At 41.8% G+C, this 17,948-nt stretch overlaps 1 pseudogene; it reads right to left on the reverse strand.

Annotated features, from left to right (window-relative positions):
* Nucleotides 1–5,707: 5,707 nt before the first annotated feature.
* LOC123723777 (Ig kappa-b4 chain C region pseudogene) lies at nt 5,708–17,325 on the reverse strand (annotated as a pseudogene).
* Nucleotides 17,326–17,948: the final 623 nt, after the last annotated feature.

The raw sequence follows: 17,948 nt of genomic DNA on the forward strand, positions 1-17,948 counted from the left end.
TAAGTCAGAGCCGTCCAGAGTAGTGATGCTTGACGGGCGAGCAGGTGCGGGCAGCGATCGATTGAATAGCGTGCATTTAGTTTTACTTGCATTTAAGAGCAGTTGGAGGCCACGGAAGGAGAGTTCTACGGCATTGAAGCTCGTCTGGAGGTTAGTGAACACTGTGTCCAAAGAGGGGCCAGAAGTATACAGAATGGTGTCGTCTGCATAGAGGTGGATCAGAGAATCACCAGCAACAAGAGCAAAGTCATTGATGTATACAGAGAAGAGAGTTGGCCCGAGAATTGAACCCTGTGGCACACCCATAGAGACTGCCAGAGGTCCGGACAACAGGCCCTCCGATTTGACACACTGAACTCTATCAGAGAAGTAGTTGGTAAACCGCAACTTTCCAATCTTTGGGAATCTCAGACGATACGAAAGAGAGGTTGAACAGGCTAGTAATAGGGGTTGCAACAATTACGGCAGATCATTTTAGAAAGAGAGGGTCCAGATTGTCTAGCCCGGCTGATTTGTAGGGGTCCAGATTTTGCAGCTCTTTCAGAACATCAGCTATCTGGATTTGGGTGAAGGAGAAATGGTGGGGGCATTGGTGGGTTGCTGTGGAGGGTGCCGGGCAGTTGACCGGGGTAGGGGTAGCCAGGTGGAAAGCATGGCCAGCCGTAGAGAAATGCTTATTGAAATTCTCAATTATAGTGGATTTATCAGTGGTAACAGTGTTTCCTAGCCTCAGAGCAGTGGGCAGCTGGGAGGAGGTGCTCTTATTCCCCATGGACTTTACAGTGTCCCAGAAAGTTTTTGAGTTAGTACTACAGGATGCAAATTTCTGTTTGAAAAAGTTTGCCTTAGCTTTTCTAACTGCCTGTGTATATTTGTTCCTAACTTCCCTGAAAAGTTGCATATCATGGGGGCTATTCGATGCTAATGCAGAACGCCACAGGATGTTTTTGTGCTGGTCAAGGGCAGACAGGTCTGGAGTGAACCAAGGACTATATCTATTCCTAGTTTTTTGAGTGGGGCATGCTTATTTAAGATGGTGAGGAAGGCACTTTTAAAGAATAGCCAGGCATCATCTACTGACGGGATGAGGTCAATGTCATTCCAGGATACCCCGGCCAGGTCGATTAGAAAGGCCTGCTTGCAGAAGTGTTTTAGGGAGCGTTTGACAGTGATGAGGGGTGGTCGTTTGGTCGCAGACCCATTACGGATGTAGACAAAGGAGGCTGACATGAAATGTGCAGAGCAACAGATGGGCTACAGTTAGTTAACTGACAGACTAGTACAACATTGGTGCCCAAAGACCCATAAAAGAATACGCAACTTGTCTTACCTTGACACGAGTGGGGTATGGCAGCCGACAACCGTACAGAGTTCCACTTCTGCAGCAAAAAAACATGAAACTGAGGTTGCAGTGGGCTAAGGAACGAAAACACCGGACACAATAGAATTGTAAAAAAAATTGTCTGGTCTGATGAATCACGGGTCCTGCTGTTTCACGCTGATGGCAGGAGTAGGGTATGGAGAAAACCACGAGTACATGCATCCATCATACCGTGTGTCAACATTGCAGGCTGGTGATGGTGTGAGGTCTGTTTTCATGGCACACATTGAGCCCCTTGACAAAAGTGGAGCAACATTTAAGTGCCACAGGATATCTGAACATCATTACCAATCAGGTGCATCCCTTCATGGCATCAGTGTATCCATCTGCAAATATATTTTTTTCTGCAGGATAATGCCCCATGCCACAAGGCTAGGATTGTATAGGAATGGATCCACGGACATGACAGTGAATTTAGCTTACTGCAGTGGCTTGCCCAGTCACCAGATTTAAATCCAAATGACCATCTGTAGGATGAGATGGAACGAGCTTTTCAAGGTAGAGAACCACTACCAGCCAACTTGACATAACTGTGGGAAGCATTCAAGACAACATGGGCTAGCATCCCTGTGGAACGCTTTCGACACCTTGTAGAGTCCATGCCCCGAAAAAAATGTAGGCAGTTCTGAGGGCAAAAGAAGGGGTGCAACTCAATATTAGGAAGGTGTTCCTAATGTTTTGTATACTCAGTGTATATCCCGTATGTTACCAATTGAGACATACATTATCTGAAACAAGTTCCACATAAATCAAAATCATGAGTGTGTGCTGTGTGTTTTGTGTAATATTGGGTGGTCCAGGAATCACACCTTATAATTAATTTGAAAATGTTTTTGATAATATTTTCTTGTTCTGTCTAGTTCTTTGCTCCAGGAAGGCTGTTTGCATGGGGAGGGCAGTTTGCTTTGGCAGCTCATGATTCAGTGGTCTGGGAGTGTTTATAGCCCTGTGAGTTTAACACTTCATGACTAAGAGCTGTCCTTCATGACAACAGAACCCACAACAACCATGACTTTTATCACCATCTTCATCTGGACACTGGCCCTCTGCTTTCAAGGTTACAATGTAAAAAAAATGTCATATTGGAAAAAACTAATCATTCAAACTACACAAAGGAATAATATATATGGCTTCAATATGAATATTCAGAACTATTTATTACAATAATTATTTTATAATGAATTGTTAAAAAAACAAAAAACAGAATCCGGGGGACAGTACGTTATGACTCAGACTCCTGCAGTGAAAGTTGTTCTCCTAGGACAGACAGTCTCTCTGAACTGTAAAACCAGCAGTCCTGTGTCTAATACAGGAAACTTTTATCCCCATCTAGCCTGGTATCAACAGAAACCTGGAGGAACTCATAAACTCCTTGTTTACTGTGCTACAACACTTCTGTCTGGGATTCCATCTAGATTCAGTGGTAGAGGAAGTCCTAGTGACTTCACTCTGACCATCAGTGGAGTCCAGGCTGAAGATGCATGAGATCACTACTGTCAGAGTCAACACTACCACAACAATGTCTGGATGTTCACACAGTGATACAGAGCCATAAAAAAACCTCCCTCAGTCAGACTGCACAGTGACTATACTGCTACAGCTGGGACCTACTGCAGGTTCTGAGAGGGAAGAGACAGTGACATGGAACACTGATCAGAAGGGGGCAACTTTGAATAAGGTTAGAAAGTATCATTCAGATCAAACGTTCTCCAACGTCGTCTTCATCATCCTCATCATCATCATCATCATCATCATCATCATCATCATCGTCATCATCATGGCTGTAACTTGTTATATTGGTCATGAACTGGAAGTGTATATAAAAGGTATTAGATGTTTTGGAAGACATTACCAGTTCATATGTAGAGTAAGATCTACTGAAGTAAAAAGAAAATTGATGTTAAATCAACATCAGCCCCTCAACCCAAATCCCTACATGAGCTTCACAACCAATTATTGATGTGATCATCTAGCATGTATTAATGAGGTGTTAGATCTGTGAATGAGACATGATGCTGGGCTCAAACAGGAGACACATTTACGTGGAGACATACACTACACAGTATCATCAGAAATTATAATATCAGTTTAATTTGTCATTAATTACATGCCACCATATATTTTATGTCTCCCTCTCTGAATCCACCATAGAGGTTAAAACCACTCCACTCTCTCACATCTGGCCCAGTCTAGGGTATTTCAGACAGTGAATCTGTTCAACTGCTAGACTGGTAGCTGTGGGAGTGAAACTGAGATTTACATAGACAGGGCTGGTTCTGCTTGTCCCAGAATAGAGCAGCACTGTCACCAGATGTTCACTCTGTTCCCAGAGGGTTGGAGGTAAAGAAGACTATCACTCTACTCTATATTTCTTGAAATAGTGGCACTTGTAGAATTATATATATATATATATATATTTTTACATGTATTTACCTTCAAATAACAGACTATAACATAGTATATTGTGATAGTATTAATTACTGGTCAATGATGATGTTAAGTGAGAATGAGGTTAGGGCTAGGGGGCAGTATTGACACGGCTGGATAAAAAACGTACCCGATTTAATCTGGTTACTACTCCTGCCCAGTAACTAGAATATGCATATAATTATTGGCTTTGGATAGAAAACACCCTAAAGTTTCTAAAACTGTTTGAATGGTGTCTGTGAGTATAACAGAACTCCTATGGCAGGCCAAAACCTGAGAAGATTTCAAGCAGGAAGTGGCCTGTCTGAGAAGTAGTGTTTCATCTTGGCTCTTTTTATTGAAGACTCAGGATCTGTGCAATAACGTGACACTTCCTACGTCTTCCATAGGGTCTCAGAGCCCGGGAAAAAGTTGAACGATATCGAGGCAGGCTCTGGCTGAAACACTTTATCGCTTTTGGCAAGTGGCCACTCAGAGTACTATGGGCTTAGGCGCGTGCCCGCTTCGACCGAATGCTTTCTTTTCCTTTGTCTGTTTATCTAAACGCAGATTCCCGGTCGGAATATTATCGCTTTTTTATGAGAAAAATGGCATAAAAATTGATTTTAAACAGCGGTTGACATGCTTCGAAGTACGGTAATGGAATATTTAGAATTCTTTTGTCACGAATTGCGCCATGCTCGTCACCCTTATTTAGCCTTTAGGATAGTGTCTAGAACGCACGAACAAAACGTCGCTGTTTGGATATAACGATGGATTATTTTGGACCAAACCAACATTTGTTATTGAAGTAGAAGTCCTGGGAGTGCATTCTGACGAAGACAACAAAGGTAATAACATTTTTCTTATAGTAAATCTGACTTTGATGAGTGCTAAACCTGCTGGGTGTCTAAATAGCTAGCCCTGTGATGCCGGGCTATCTACTGAGAATAGTGCAAAATGTGCTTTCACCGAAAAGCTATTTTAAAATCGGACATATCGAGTGCATATAGGAGTTCTGTATCTATAATTCTTAAAATGATTGTTATGCTTTTTGTGAACGTTTATCGTGAGTAATTTAGTAAATTCACCGGCAGTGTTCGGTGGGAATGCTAGTCACATGCTAGTCACATGCTAATGTAAAAAGCTGGTTTTTGATATAAATATGAACTTGATTGAACAAAACATGCATGTATTGTATAACGTAATGTCCTAGGGTTGTCATCTGATGAAGATCATCAAAAGTTAGTGCTACATTTAGCTGTGGTTTGGGTTTATGTGACATTATATGCTAGCTTGAAAAATGGGTGTCTGATTATTTCTGGCTGGGTATTCTGCTGACATAATCTAATGTTTTGCTTTCGTTGTAAAGCCTTTTTGAAATCGGACAGTGTGGTTAGATTAACGAGAGTCTTATCTTTAAAATGGTGTAAAATAGTCATATTTTTGAAAAATTGAAGTAATAGCATATCTAAGGATTTGAATAACGCGCCACAGGATTCAACTGGCTGTTGAGTAGGTGCTAGCCCATAGAGGTTAAGGCCTGACAGTTTTCAAAGACATCATGAATCAGCCTTACTGATTACATTTCTTTTTCCAGAATATTACAAATATATCTAAGATCCAGTTTATTAATAGAAACAACACAAATATGCAATTGAAAAATACATCTTTATTTGAATCCATTATTACATAATCGAAGTATCAAACCAAACATGATAGTGAATAAAACAGATCACATCAAATCTAAAACGAACAAAATCTCAGTCTACAGAATGGATTGACACGAACTAAAGCCAAGCCCCCTGTTAGTCTACACGAGAGTGATCACTAAATCAGAGAACGACTGATATTAAAACAAAGCAAGTAAAAGCAGAGGAACCAGCATCCTCTCTCCACAGGGTGTGTGGCTGGTGGGTCCTACCCAGAACAGTCAGTCCTCCTCAGGGTCTTGGTGACCGGAGTCTGGGATTTCTGCTGGGCTTCACAGGTCACCTCTCCTGCCTTGGTCCACTCCTGGGCAGTGAGAGTCAGGGTGCTGCTCCAGCTGTACATACTGTCCTCCAGGACCCTGGGACTGGCCTCTTGTTTCTTGCTGGTCCCGTCCACTTTCCAGCTCATAGTCCAGTCTGAGTGGAAGCCCTTGTTGGCCAGACATATCAGTGTGGCTGTTGTTGTACTGGACAGCTCCTCACTAGAGGTGGGCAGGACGGTGAGTTACTGCTTGCACAAAAACCTCCCACTCATTGGGCAAGATGAAAACTTACATTTTTTAGACTGTGGTTTAAATAATGAACTCATATGAATACTGGCCAAATACAATGGTATATTCCTCTTTTGAATTAGTTTTTAGATTAATTGAAAAACATCATAGTTTTATTTTAAAATATAAAGGTATTCAACAAACCAACAAATTGCTCAACATAAAGTCATACAGTTGAGAAAATAAAAAAGTGGTTATTTTGTGGTTTACTTACTTCCAACATCAAGTCTGATGCCAATACCAAAAGTCCACCACAGTGATACAATCCCTGTTACTGCTCGTACAAAAACCTCTTTGTGTTGTGATGCTGCAGATGTTACAGTGAAGATCACTCATACAGCATCATAATCAACACAAATACCATTTAACATCTTCCAACGTAGAATAAATACTTCATTTGAGCTACCTTCAGAGTTTACACCTTCCCAATGGTAAACATGCGTTCCAAAGTGATACAGAGCTGTACAAAAACCTCCCTCAGCAGTTGGCACAAGCAGTTGGCACACAGTTCGGATACCCATCGGCACAACACAAGACATGCAACAAGAGGTCTCTTCACAGTCCCCAGGTCCAGAACAGAGGCTGTGAAACACAGTACTAAATAGAGCCATGACTAAATGGAACTCTCTGCCACCACAGGTAACTCAAGCTAGCAATAAAACCAGTTAAAAAAAAACATATAAAAGAACACCTTACTGCACAAAGGGGACTGTGAAGAGACATAGCCATTTTATATATATACAGTATATATATATTGTATTAGAATTTGCACTGCACTATTTATTAGACCTTGATATTGTGTACTGATATGTAGGCTATGTGTGAAGTTTTAATTGTATGTATTTCAGTCCTTGACTAATAAAGTTCTGCACTGTGTATTATGTCAGGTTTCATGTGGACCCCAGGAAGAGTAGCTGATGCTTTTGCAGCCTACTATATACCTAAATAATAGTGTCTTATATAATTTCAGAATAAAACCCTCAGTCTCTGTATTGGGTCCCTTTGTCGAATAATAAAGTTCAAGAAACAATTCAACCATCATTGTAATGTTACTTCCTGACGGCCTTGCCAAAACACGTCAGAGTTGAAAAGATTTTGCTTTATTGAACATGCCATCATAATAAAGACCTTCCCAGTCTTTAATTTATTCCAGTCATGACTCATTTACCAATCAAGACCATGATTTGGCTGGACAATCAGCCTCAACCTTTTAAAAGTCTGCTACTCGCACAGATCTGTTCAACTGCACTACATTGGTTTCGTTTACACAAAATCTAATCAGATTAAATCGGTCGCATACACATATTTAGCAGATGTTATTGTGGGTGTAGCGAAATGCTTGTGTTCCTAGCTTCAGCAGTGCAGTAATATCTAACAATTCACAAAAATACACACAAATCTAAAAGTAAAAGAATAGAATTAAGAAATATAGAAATATTAGGATGGGCAATGTCGACAATGTCCCAAGTATATATATGTATATGTATATATGTATATATATATATATATATATATATATATATATATGTATGTATGTATGTATGTATGTATGTATGTATGTATGTATGTATGTGTATATATATGTATATATATATATATATATATATATATATATATATATATATATATATATATATATATATATATACATATATATATGTGTATATATATATGTATACATATATGTGTATATATATATATATATATATATATATATATACATATATATATATATGTATATATATATATATATATATATATATATATATATACGTATATATATATATATATACATATATATATATGTGTGTATATATGTATGTGTCATGGAATGTATAGACATTATGAACAGCATGTGGATAGAAAATGTAGTATATCTGTAGGATAGAATACTATATATACAGCAATAGTTGAATAGGATGGCATTGATTAGAATTCCATATATTCATTGAAATTAGTAAAACAGTATGTAAACATTATTAAAGTGACCAGTGTTCCATTATTAAAGTGACCAGTGATTGATTCCATATATATGTACATAGAAACAGCAGCAGCCTCTACGGTGCAGGGTCGAGTAACCGGGTGGTAGCCGGCTAGTAACAGTGACTAAGTTCAGGGTACTGGGTGGAGGCCAGCTAGTGATGGCTATTTAACAATCTGATGGCTTTGAGATAGAAGCTGGTTTTCAGTCTCTCAGTCCCAGCTTTGATGCACCTGTACTGACCTCGCCTTCTGGATGATAGCGGAGTGAACAGGCCGTTTCTCGGGTGGTCGTCACGGATCCCCCCGTACTGCTGCTCATTCTGTTCACCAGTTCCGGAGGTCGACGTCAACGGACTTCTAGGCTTCACTGAACTGGTTCATTACCACCAACCCGTGCAGCAGCTCTATTTCCTTTTCCAACAGCCAGATCAATCGCCTTCGCCTTCCTGTTTCCTGTTTCCGGTCACAACTTGCAGACTTGTTTACGCTGCTGTGCGTTTTTGTTGCCGATCTTACTTTGCTACCTGACGGTTTTTTACTTTTTCATTACCGTATATTTTTACTTTTTCCCTCACTCAACTTTTTTCATTCAACTTTTTCACCCCGGAGGTTTTATCTGGACATGGTTCGTCAGGACTTCAAACAGCCGAAGCTAAGTAACATTAACATGATGCCTTCTAATTGCAGTCGTTGTACTTATAATATACAGGAGAACGATCGCCTTACGGCAAGGATAGCTGTGCTGCAAGCCCAGCTTCAGACGCGATCGTTAGGCAAGGGTAATTTCAGTGTAGGAAAGGATGAAACAGCGTCTGTGCCACCAGTAAGTACAGATAGTAACGTTAGTATAAACCCCCTCGCACGGTCCCCGCAGCCGGACATCTTTCTCATGGCTTCTGGAGGGAAACGCTGTAGGAATGCTCAACCGGTGTCGCTTATTCAGCCGACAGAAACTTTCAACCGGTTCTCCCCATTAAGCGAGTTGGAGTCGGAGGCCGAGACTTCTCTGGTCTCTACTCCTCCCGTTGTGGGGTCTGAGACGCCGACGGCTCCCACCATTAGCTCTGACAAATTGAAAACCCTAGTCATTGGCGACTCCATTACCCGCAGTATTAGACTTAAAACTAATCATCCAGCGATCATACACTGTTTACCAGGGGGCAGGGCTACCGACGTTAAGGCTAATCTAAAGACGGTGCTGGCTAAAGCTAAAACTGGCGAGTGTAGAGAGTATAGAGATATTGTTATCCACGTCGGCACCAACGATGTTAGGATGAAACAGTCAGAGGTCACCAAGCGCAACATAGCTTCAGCGTGTAAATCAGCTAGAAAGATGTGTCGGCATCGATTAATTGTCTCTGGCCCCCTCCCAGTTAGGGGGAGTGATGAGCTCTACAGCAGAGTCTCACAACTCAATCGCTGGTTGAAAACTGTTTTCTGCCCCTCCCAAAAGATAGAATTTGTAGATAATTGGCCCTCTTTCTGGGACTCACCCACAAACAGGACCAAGCCTGGCCTGTTGAGGAGTGACGGACTCCATCCTAGCTGGAGGGGTACTCTCATCTTTTCTACGAACATAGACAGGGCTCTAACTCCTCTAGCTCCACAATGAAATAGGGTGCAGGCCAGGCAGCAGGCTGTTAGCCAGCCTGCCAGCTTAGTGGAGTCTGCCACAGGCATAGTCAGCGTAGTCAGCTCAGCTTTCCCCATTGAGACCGTGTCTGTGCCTCGATCTAGGTTGGGCAAAATTAAAAATGGCGGTGTTCGCTTTAGCAATCTCACTAGTATAAAGACCTCCTCCATTCCTGCCATTATTGAAAGAGATTGTGATACCTCACATCTCAAAATTGGGTTACTTAATGTTAGATCCCTCACTTCCAAGGCAGTTATAGTCAATGAACTAATCACTGATAATAATCTTGATGTGATTGGCCTGACTGAAACATGGCTTAAGCCTGATGAATTTACTGTGTTAAATGAGGCCTCACACCCTGGTTACATTAGTGACCATACCCCCCGTGCATCCGGCAAAGGCGGAGGTGTTGCTAACATTTACGATAGCAAATTTCAATTTACAAAAAAAAAACAACGACGTTTTCGTCTTTTGAGCTTCTAGTCATGATATCTATGCAGCCTACTCACTCAGTTTTTAGAGCTACTGTTTATAGGCCTCCTGGGCCATATGCAGTGTTCCTCACTGAGTTCCCTGAATTCCTATCGGATCTTGTAGTCATAGCAGATAATATTCTAATTTTTGGTGACTTTAACATTCACATGGAAAAGTCCACAGACCCACTCCAAAAGGCTTTCGGAGCCATCATCGACTCAGTGGGTTTTGTCCAACATGTCTCTGGACCTACTCACTGCCACAGTCATACTCTGGACCTAGTTTTGTCCCATGGAATAAATGTTGTGGATCTAAATGTTTTTCCTCATAATCCTGGACTATCGGACCACCATTTTATTACGTTTGCAATTGAAACAAATAATCTGCTCAGACCCCAACCAAGGAGCATTAAAAGTCGTGCTATAAATTCTCAGACAACCCAAAGATTCCTTGATGCCCTTCCAGACTGCCTCTGCCTACCCAAGGACGTCAGAGGACAAAAATCAGTTAACCACCTAACCGAGGAACTCAATTTAACCTTGCGCAATACCCTAGATGCAGTTGCACCCCTAAAAACTAAAAACATCTGTCATAAGAAACTAGCTCCCTGGTATACAGAAAATACACGAGCTCTGAAGCAAGCTTCCAGAAAATTGGAACGGAAATGGCGCCACACCAAACTGGAAGTCTTCCGACTAGCTTGGAAAGACAGTACCGTGCAGTATCGAAGAGCCCTTACTGCTGCTCGATCATCCTATTTTTCCAACTTAATTGAGGAAAATAAGAACAATCCGAAATTTCTTTTTGATACTGTCGCAAAGCTAACTAAAAAGCAGCATTCGCAAATGGAGGATGGCTTTCACTTCAGCAGTAATAAATTTATGAACTTCTTTGAGGAAAAGATCATGATCATTAGAAAGCAAATTACAGACTCCTCTTTAAATCTGGGTATTCCTCCAAAGCTCCATTGTCCTGAGTCTGCACAACTCTGCCAGGACCTAGGATCAAGGGAGATACTAAAGTGTTTTAGTACTATATCTCTTGACGCAATGATGAAAATAATCATGGCCTCCAAACCCTCAAGCTGCATACTGGACCCTATTCCAACTAAACTACTGAAAGAGCTGCTTCCTGTGCTTGGCCCTCCTATGTTGAACATAATAAACGGCTCTCTATCCACCGGATGTGTACCAAGCTCACTAAAAGTGGCAGTAATAAAGCCTCTCTTGAAAAAGCCGAATCTTGATCCAGAAATTATGAAAAACTATCGGCCTATATCGAATCTTCCATTCCTCTCAAAAATTTTAGAAAAAGCTGTTGCACAGCAACTCACTGCCTTCCTGAAGACAAACAATGTATACGAAACGCTTCAGTCTGGTTTTAGACCCCATCATAGCACTGAGACTGCACTTGTGAAGGTGGTAAATGACCTTTTAATGACGTCAGACCGAGGCTCTGCATCTGTCCTCGTGCTCCTAGATCTTAGTGCCGCTTTTGATACCATCGATCACCACATTCTTTTGGAGAGATTGGAAACCCAAATTGGTCTACATGGACAAGTTCTGGCCTGGTTTAGATCTTATCTGTCGGAAAGATATCAGTTTGTCTCTGTGAATGGTTTGTCCTCTGACAAATCAATTGTAAATTTCGGTGTTCCTCAAGGTTCCGTTTTAGGACCACTATTGTTTTCACTATATATTTTACCTCTTGGGGATGTCATTCGAAAACATAATGTTAAATTTCACTGCTATGCGGACGACACACAGCTGTACATTTCAATGAAACATGGTGAAGCCCCAAAATTGCCCTCGCTAGAAGCCTGTGTTTCAGACATAAAGAAGTGGATGGCTGCAAACTTTCTACTTTTAAACTCGGACAAAACAGAGATGCTTGTTCTAGGTCCCAAGAAACAAAGAGATCTTCTGTTGAATCTGACAATTAATCTGGATGGTTGTACAGTCGTCTCAAATAAAACTGTGAAGGACCTCGGCGTTACTCTGGACCCTGATCTCTCTTTTGAAGAACATATCAAGACTGTTTCAAGGACAGCTTTTTTCCATCTACGTAACATTGCAAAAATCAGAAATTTTCTGTCCAAAAATGACGCAGAAAAATTAATCCATGCTTTTGTTACTTCTAGGCTGGACTACTGCAATGCTCTACTTTCCGGCTACCCGGATAAAGCACTAAATAAACTTCAGTTAGTGCTAAATACGGCTGCTAGAATCCTGACTAGAACCAAAAAATTTGATCATATTACTCCAGTGCTAGCCTCCCTACACTGGCTTCCTGTTAAGGCAAGGGCTGATTTCAAGGTTTTACTGCTAACCTACAAAGCATTACATGGGCTTGCTCCTACCTATCTTTCCGATTTGGTCCTGCCGTACATACCTACACGTACGCTACGGTCACAAGACGCAGGCCTCCTAATTGTCCCTAGAATTTCTAAGCAAACGGCTGGAGGTAGGGCTTTCTCCTATAGAGCTCCATTTTATTGGAATGGTCTGCCTACCAATGTGAGAGACGCAGACTCAGTCTCAACCTTTAAGTCTTTACTGAAGACTTATCTCTTCAGTAGGTCCTATGATTAAGTATAGTCTGGCCCAGGAGTGTGAAGGTGAACGGAAAGGCTGGAGCAACGAACCGCCCTTGCTGTCTCTGCCTTGCCGGTTCCCTTCTTTCCACTGGGATTCTCTGCCTCTAACCCTTTTACAGGGGCTGAGTCACTGGCCTACTGGTGTTCTTCCATGCCGTCCATGGGAGGGGTGCGTCACTTGAGTGGGTTGAGTCACTGACGTGGTCTTCCTGTCTGGGTTGGCGCCCCCCCCTTGGGTTGTGCCATGGCGGAGATCGTTGTGGGCTATACTCGGCCTTGTCTTAGGACGGTAAGTTGGTGGTTGGAGACATCCCTCTAGTGGTGTGGGGGCTGTGCTTTGGCAAAGTGGGTGGGGTTATATCCTGCCTGTTTGGCCCTGTCCGGGGGTATCATCGGATGGGGCCACAGTGTCTTCTGATCCCTCCTGTCTCAGCCTCCAGTATTTATGCTGCAGTAGTTTATGTGTCGGGGGGCTAGGGTCAGTCTGTTACATCTGGAGTATTTCTCTTGTCTTATCCGGTGTCCTGTGTGTATTTAAATATGCTCTCTCTAATTCTCTCTTTCTCTCTTTCTGTCTTTCTCTCGGAGGACCTGAGCCCTAGGACCATGCCTCAGGACTACCTGGTATGATGACTCCTTGCTGTCCCCAGTCCACCTGGCCGTGCTGCTGCTCCAGTTTCAACTGTTCTGCCTGCGGCTATGGAACCCTGACCTGTTCACCGGACGTGCTTGTTGCACCCTCGACAACTACTATGATTATTATTATTTGACCATGCTGGTCATTTATGAACATTTTAACATTTTAACATTTTGACCATGTTCTGTTATAATATCCACCCTGCACAGCCAGAAGAGGACTGGCCACCCCTCATAGCCTGGTTCCTCTCTAGGTTTCTTCCTAGGTTTTTGGCCTTTCTAGGGAGTTTTTCCTAGGGAGTTTTTCCTAGCCACCGTGCTTCTTTCACATGCTTTGCTTGCTGTTTGGGGTTTTAGGCTGGGTTTCTGTACAGCACTTTGAGAATATCAGCTGATGTACGAAGGGCTATATAAAAATAAATTTGATTTGATTTGAACCCCAGACTGTCTAATTACGCACACCTGGTTCCTATTTCCCCCTGATTAGTAATTGTATATATGTGCCATCTGTTCACCATTGTCTTGTCGGTTATTGTCCCCATGTCCGTTGGTGGTGTGAGTAACTATGCTTTGTTTCAGCTTTTGTGCTGTATTGTGTATTACGGGTCTCGTCCCGTGTCGTTCTATGAGGTTTACCCTCGCTCTTTTGTTTGGGTACATCCCAGTGTTTTGGAAACGTGTTTGTTTTGTGTATATTAAAAACCCCTATTATTTATTCCTGCTCCTGTCTCCAAATCCTTTATACCAGCGTGACAGTGGTTGATGATCTTTTTGGCCTTCCTGTGACATTGGGTGCTGTAGATGTCCTTGGAGGGCAGGCAGTATGCCCCTGGTGATTCGTTGGGCAGACCGCACCACCCGCTGGAGAGCCCTGCGGTTGCGGGCAGTGCAGATGACGTAACAGCTGTTGATACATCCCGACAGGATGCTCTCAATGGTGCATCTGTAAAGGTTTGTGAGGGTCTTAGGGACCAAATCTGAATTTCTTGAGACTCTTGCGGCCCCGTCGATGTGGATTGGGAGTGCTCCCTCTGCTGTCTCCTTAAGTTCACGATCAGCTCAGCATAGTGGAGGTGTTGTTTCCTACCTTCACCACCTGGGGGTGGCCCATCAGGAAGCCCAGGATCCAGTTGCACAGGGCGGGGTTCAAACCCAGGGCCCCGAGCTTAATGATGAGGTTGGAGGTTACTATGGTGTTGAAGGCTGAGCTATAGTCAATGAACAGCAATCTTACATAGGTATTCCTCTTGTCCAGATGGGATAGAGCAGTGTGAAGTGTGATGGCGATTGCATCGTCTGTGGATCTATTGGGGTGGTATTGAAATTGAAGTGGGTCTAGGGTGTCAGGTAAGGTGGAGTGATATGATCCTTAACTAGCCTCTCAAAGCACTTCATGATGACAGAAGTGAGTTTTATGGGGCGATAGTCCTTTAGTTCAGTTACCTTTGCTTTCCTGGGTACAGGAACAATGGTAGACATCTTCAAGCAAGTGGAGACAGCAGACAGGGATATGGAGAAATTGAATATGTCCGTAAACACCCCAGACAACACTTTGCATTGGCAGCACATGCTTCACTGCACTGGTAGTGTTTATATCCATGTGAGTTTAACACTAAATGACTGAGAGTTGTTCCTTCATGACAACAGAACTTCAATGATGGCTGTTATCATGAGCTTTGTGTTGATATTGGTTTTTGTTTTGTTATTTTGTTTCAGGATCCAGTGACTCAGACTCCTGCAGTGGAAACTGTTTTCACCGGACAGCCAGTCATTATAAACTGTAAAACCAGTGAAACGGGTTTGCATTGGGGATTACACCTGTATGGCCTGGTAACAGCAGGAGAAGCTCCTAAACTTCTGATGCACTCTTCAAACAGACTTCAGTCTGGGACTCCATCTAGATTCAGTGGCAGTGGATCTGGGAGTGACTTCACTCTGACCATCAGTGGTCCAGGCTGAAGATGCAGGAGAGTTCAGAGTTTCCACTATCCCAATAGTAAATATGTGTTCACACAGAGCTGTACAAAAATGTCTCTCAGTCAGACTGCACATTGACTGTACTGCTACAGCTGGGACCTACTGCAGGTGCTGAGGGGAGGAGATAATCCAGTACAATGACGGTGTGTAGTAGAGCTGAACAACAATATCTATTTCTTATAACTCAAAGCTGTTAAATCATATTCAGTCATTTATGGGTTCATTATATCATTTTTACAAAATGTCTTGAGTATCTCATGGAGATCCATGAACCCAGCTACCTTCAAAGGGTTCAAATCTGGTATCTTCTGAAACAGAGGATACCAGAAATGACTTTCTACATTCAAAAGATCACTAAAAACTTAAGATGGGCTTTTTCTTTAGGAACATGTCTTGTTTTCATTTCAATCTAGAAGATACTTTGTTGCAGCCACTTTCTAGCCTTTGTTGGACCATGATATTATGGAATGCCCCAGAATCTTACCTGCACCCACTAGTCGCTCTACCATGATGGTGTTAGATTAGTAACCAAACACAAGCCCTTTAACCTCACTAGGGTATGTGTTCCACCCGCGGGACACTCGCCAACAGCCAGTTAAATAGCAGGGTGCCAAATTCAAAACAACAAAAATCTCATAATTCACATTTCTCAAGCATACAACTATTATACACCATTTTTAAGATAAACTTCTCATTAATCTAACCACAGTGTCTGATTTCAAAAAGGCTTTACGGCGAAAGCATAGCATTAGATTATGTTAGGACAGCGCCTAAATAAGAAAAACCACACAGCCATTTTCCAAGCAAGGAGAGGCGTCACAAAAAACAGAAATACAGCTAAAATTAAGCACTAACCTTTGATGATCTTCATCAGATGGCACTCATAGGACTTCATGTTACACAATACATGTATGTTTTGCTCGATAAAGTTCATATTTATGTCCAAAAACCCCATTTTACATTGGCGTGTAATGTTCAGAAATGTTTTGTCTCCAAAAACGTCCGGTGAATGAGCACATCAATTTACAGAAATACTCATCATAAATGTTGATAAAATAAAAAACTGTTATTCAAAGAATTAAAGATAAACTTCTCCTTAATGCAACCACTGTGTCAGATTTTTTTTTAAGTTTTACGGCGAAAGCACACTTTGCAATAATCTGAGTACAGAGCTCAGCCATCAAAGCAAGCTATACAGTTACCCACCAAGTTCTGGAGTCAACAAAACTCAGAAATAGTATTATAAATCTTCACTTACCTTTGCTGATCTTCGTCGGAATGCACTCCCAGGACTCCTACTTCCACAAGAAATGTTTGTTTTGTTCGATAAACTCCATATTTATGTCCAAATACCTCCGTTTTGTTCGCTCGTTCAGATCACTATTCCAAAGGCATAATGCGCGAGCACAAAACCCTAGACGAAAAGTCAAAAAGTTCCATTACCGTTCGTAGAAACATGTCAAACGATGTTTACAGTCAATCCTTAGGGTCTTTTTATCATAAATCTTCGATAATATTCCAACCAGACAATAGCGTATTCATTAGAGGAAAAAGAGGGAACGGTGCGCCTGTGTGACTGCGCAGTAAACAACTCATTGGCCTCAGGCAGTCCACTTGTTGAGTCAGCTCTTATTCCCTCCCCATTCACAGTAGAAGCATAAAACAATGTCCTAAAGACTGTTGACATCTAGTGGAAGCCTTAGGAAGTGCAAAATGAACCCTAAGTCAATGTATACTGTATAGGCAATCACTTGAAAAACTACAAACCTCAGATTTCCACACCTCCTGGTTGGATTTTTCTCAGGATTGGATTTTTCTCTTTTTGCCTGCCATATGAGTTCTGTTATACTCACAGACATAATTCAAACAGTTTTAGAAACTTCAGAGTGTTTTCTATCCAAATCTACTAATAATGGATGCATATCCTACCTTCTGGGCCCTAGTAGCAGGCAGTTGAATTTGGGCACGGTTTTCATCCAAAATTCCAAATGCTGCCCCCTACCCTAGTGAAGTTTTAACACATCCCTGTACCTTATATCAGTTAGCAGGAATTGAGGTCACAGACTCTCTGGTACGTTTGTCTTTGAGGACATCTTAGGGCAGCTGCCATTATATTTAAGAACTTGACTCACCCTACAGTCATGGACATTAATGTCTGAGATCACAGAATTGTATTTTATATAATGTTCCCAACACAAGAACTGAGTTTGGTAAGAGTGCTTGTAGCTTTTCTGCCCCGTCATCTTGGAACAGTTTACAAAAGGACTTATAATTGTCTAATTTAATTCTAATTGATGATTTTTAATCGCAGTGTCACGCCCTGACCTGAGAGAGACGTTTTATTTCTCTATTTTGTTAGGTCAGGGTGTGGGGTGGGCATTCTATGTGTTATATTTCTATGTTGTTTTTTTCCTTTGACTGGCCTAGTATGGTTTCCAATCAGAGGCAGCTGTCTATCGTTGTCTCTGATTGGGAATCATACTTTTTCCCTCCTTCAGTGTGGGATCTTGTTTTTGTACAGCTCAGTAAGCCTGCAGAACGTGACGTTCGTTTTTCGTTGTTTATTATTTTGATTTAGTGTTCTGAGTTAAATAAAATA

Source organism: Salmo salar, chromosome 17 (assembly GCF_965601325.2).
Source record: "Salmo salar chromosome 17, fSalSal1, whole genome shotgun sequence".
Lineage (NCBI taxonomy): Eukaryota > Metazoa > Chordata > Actinopteri > Salmoniformes > Salmonidae > Salmo > Salmo salar.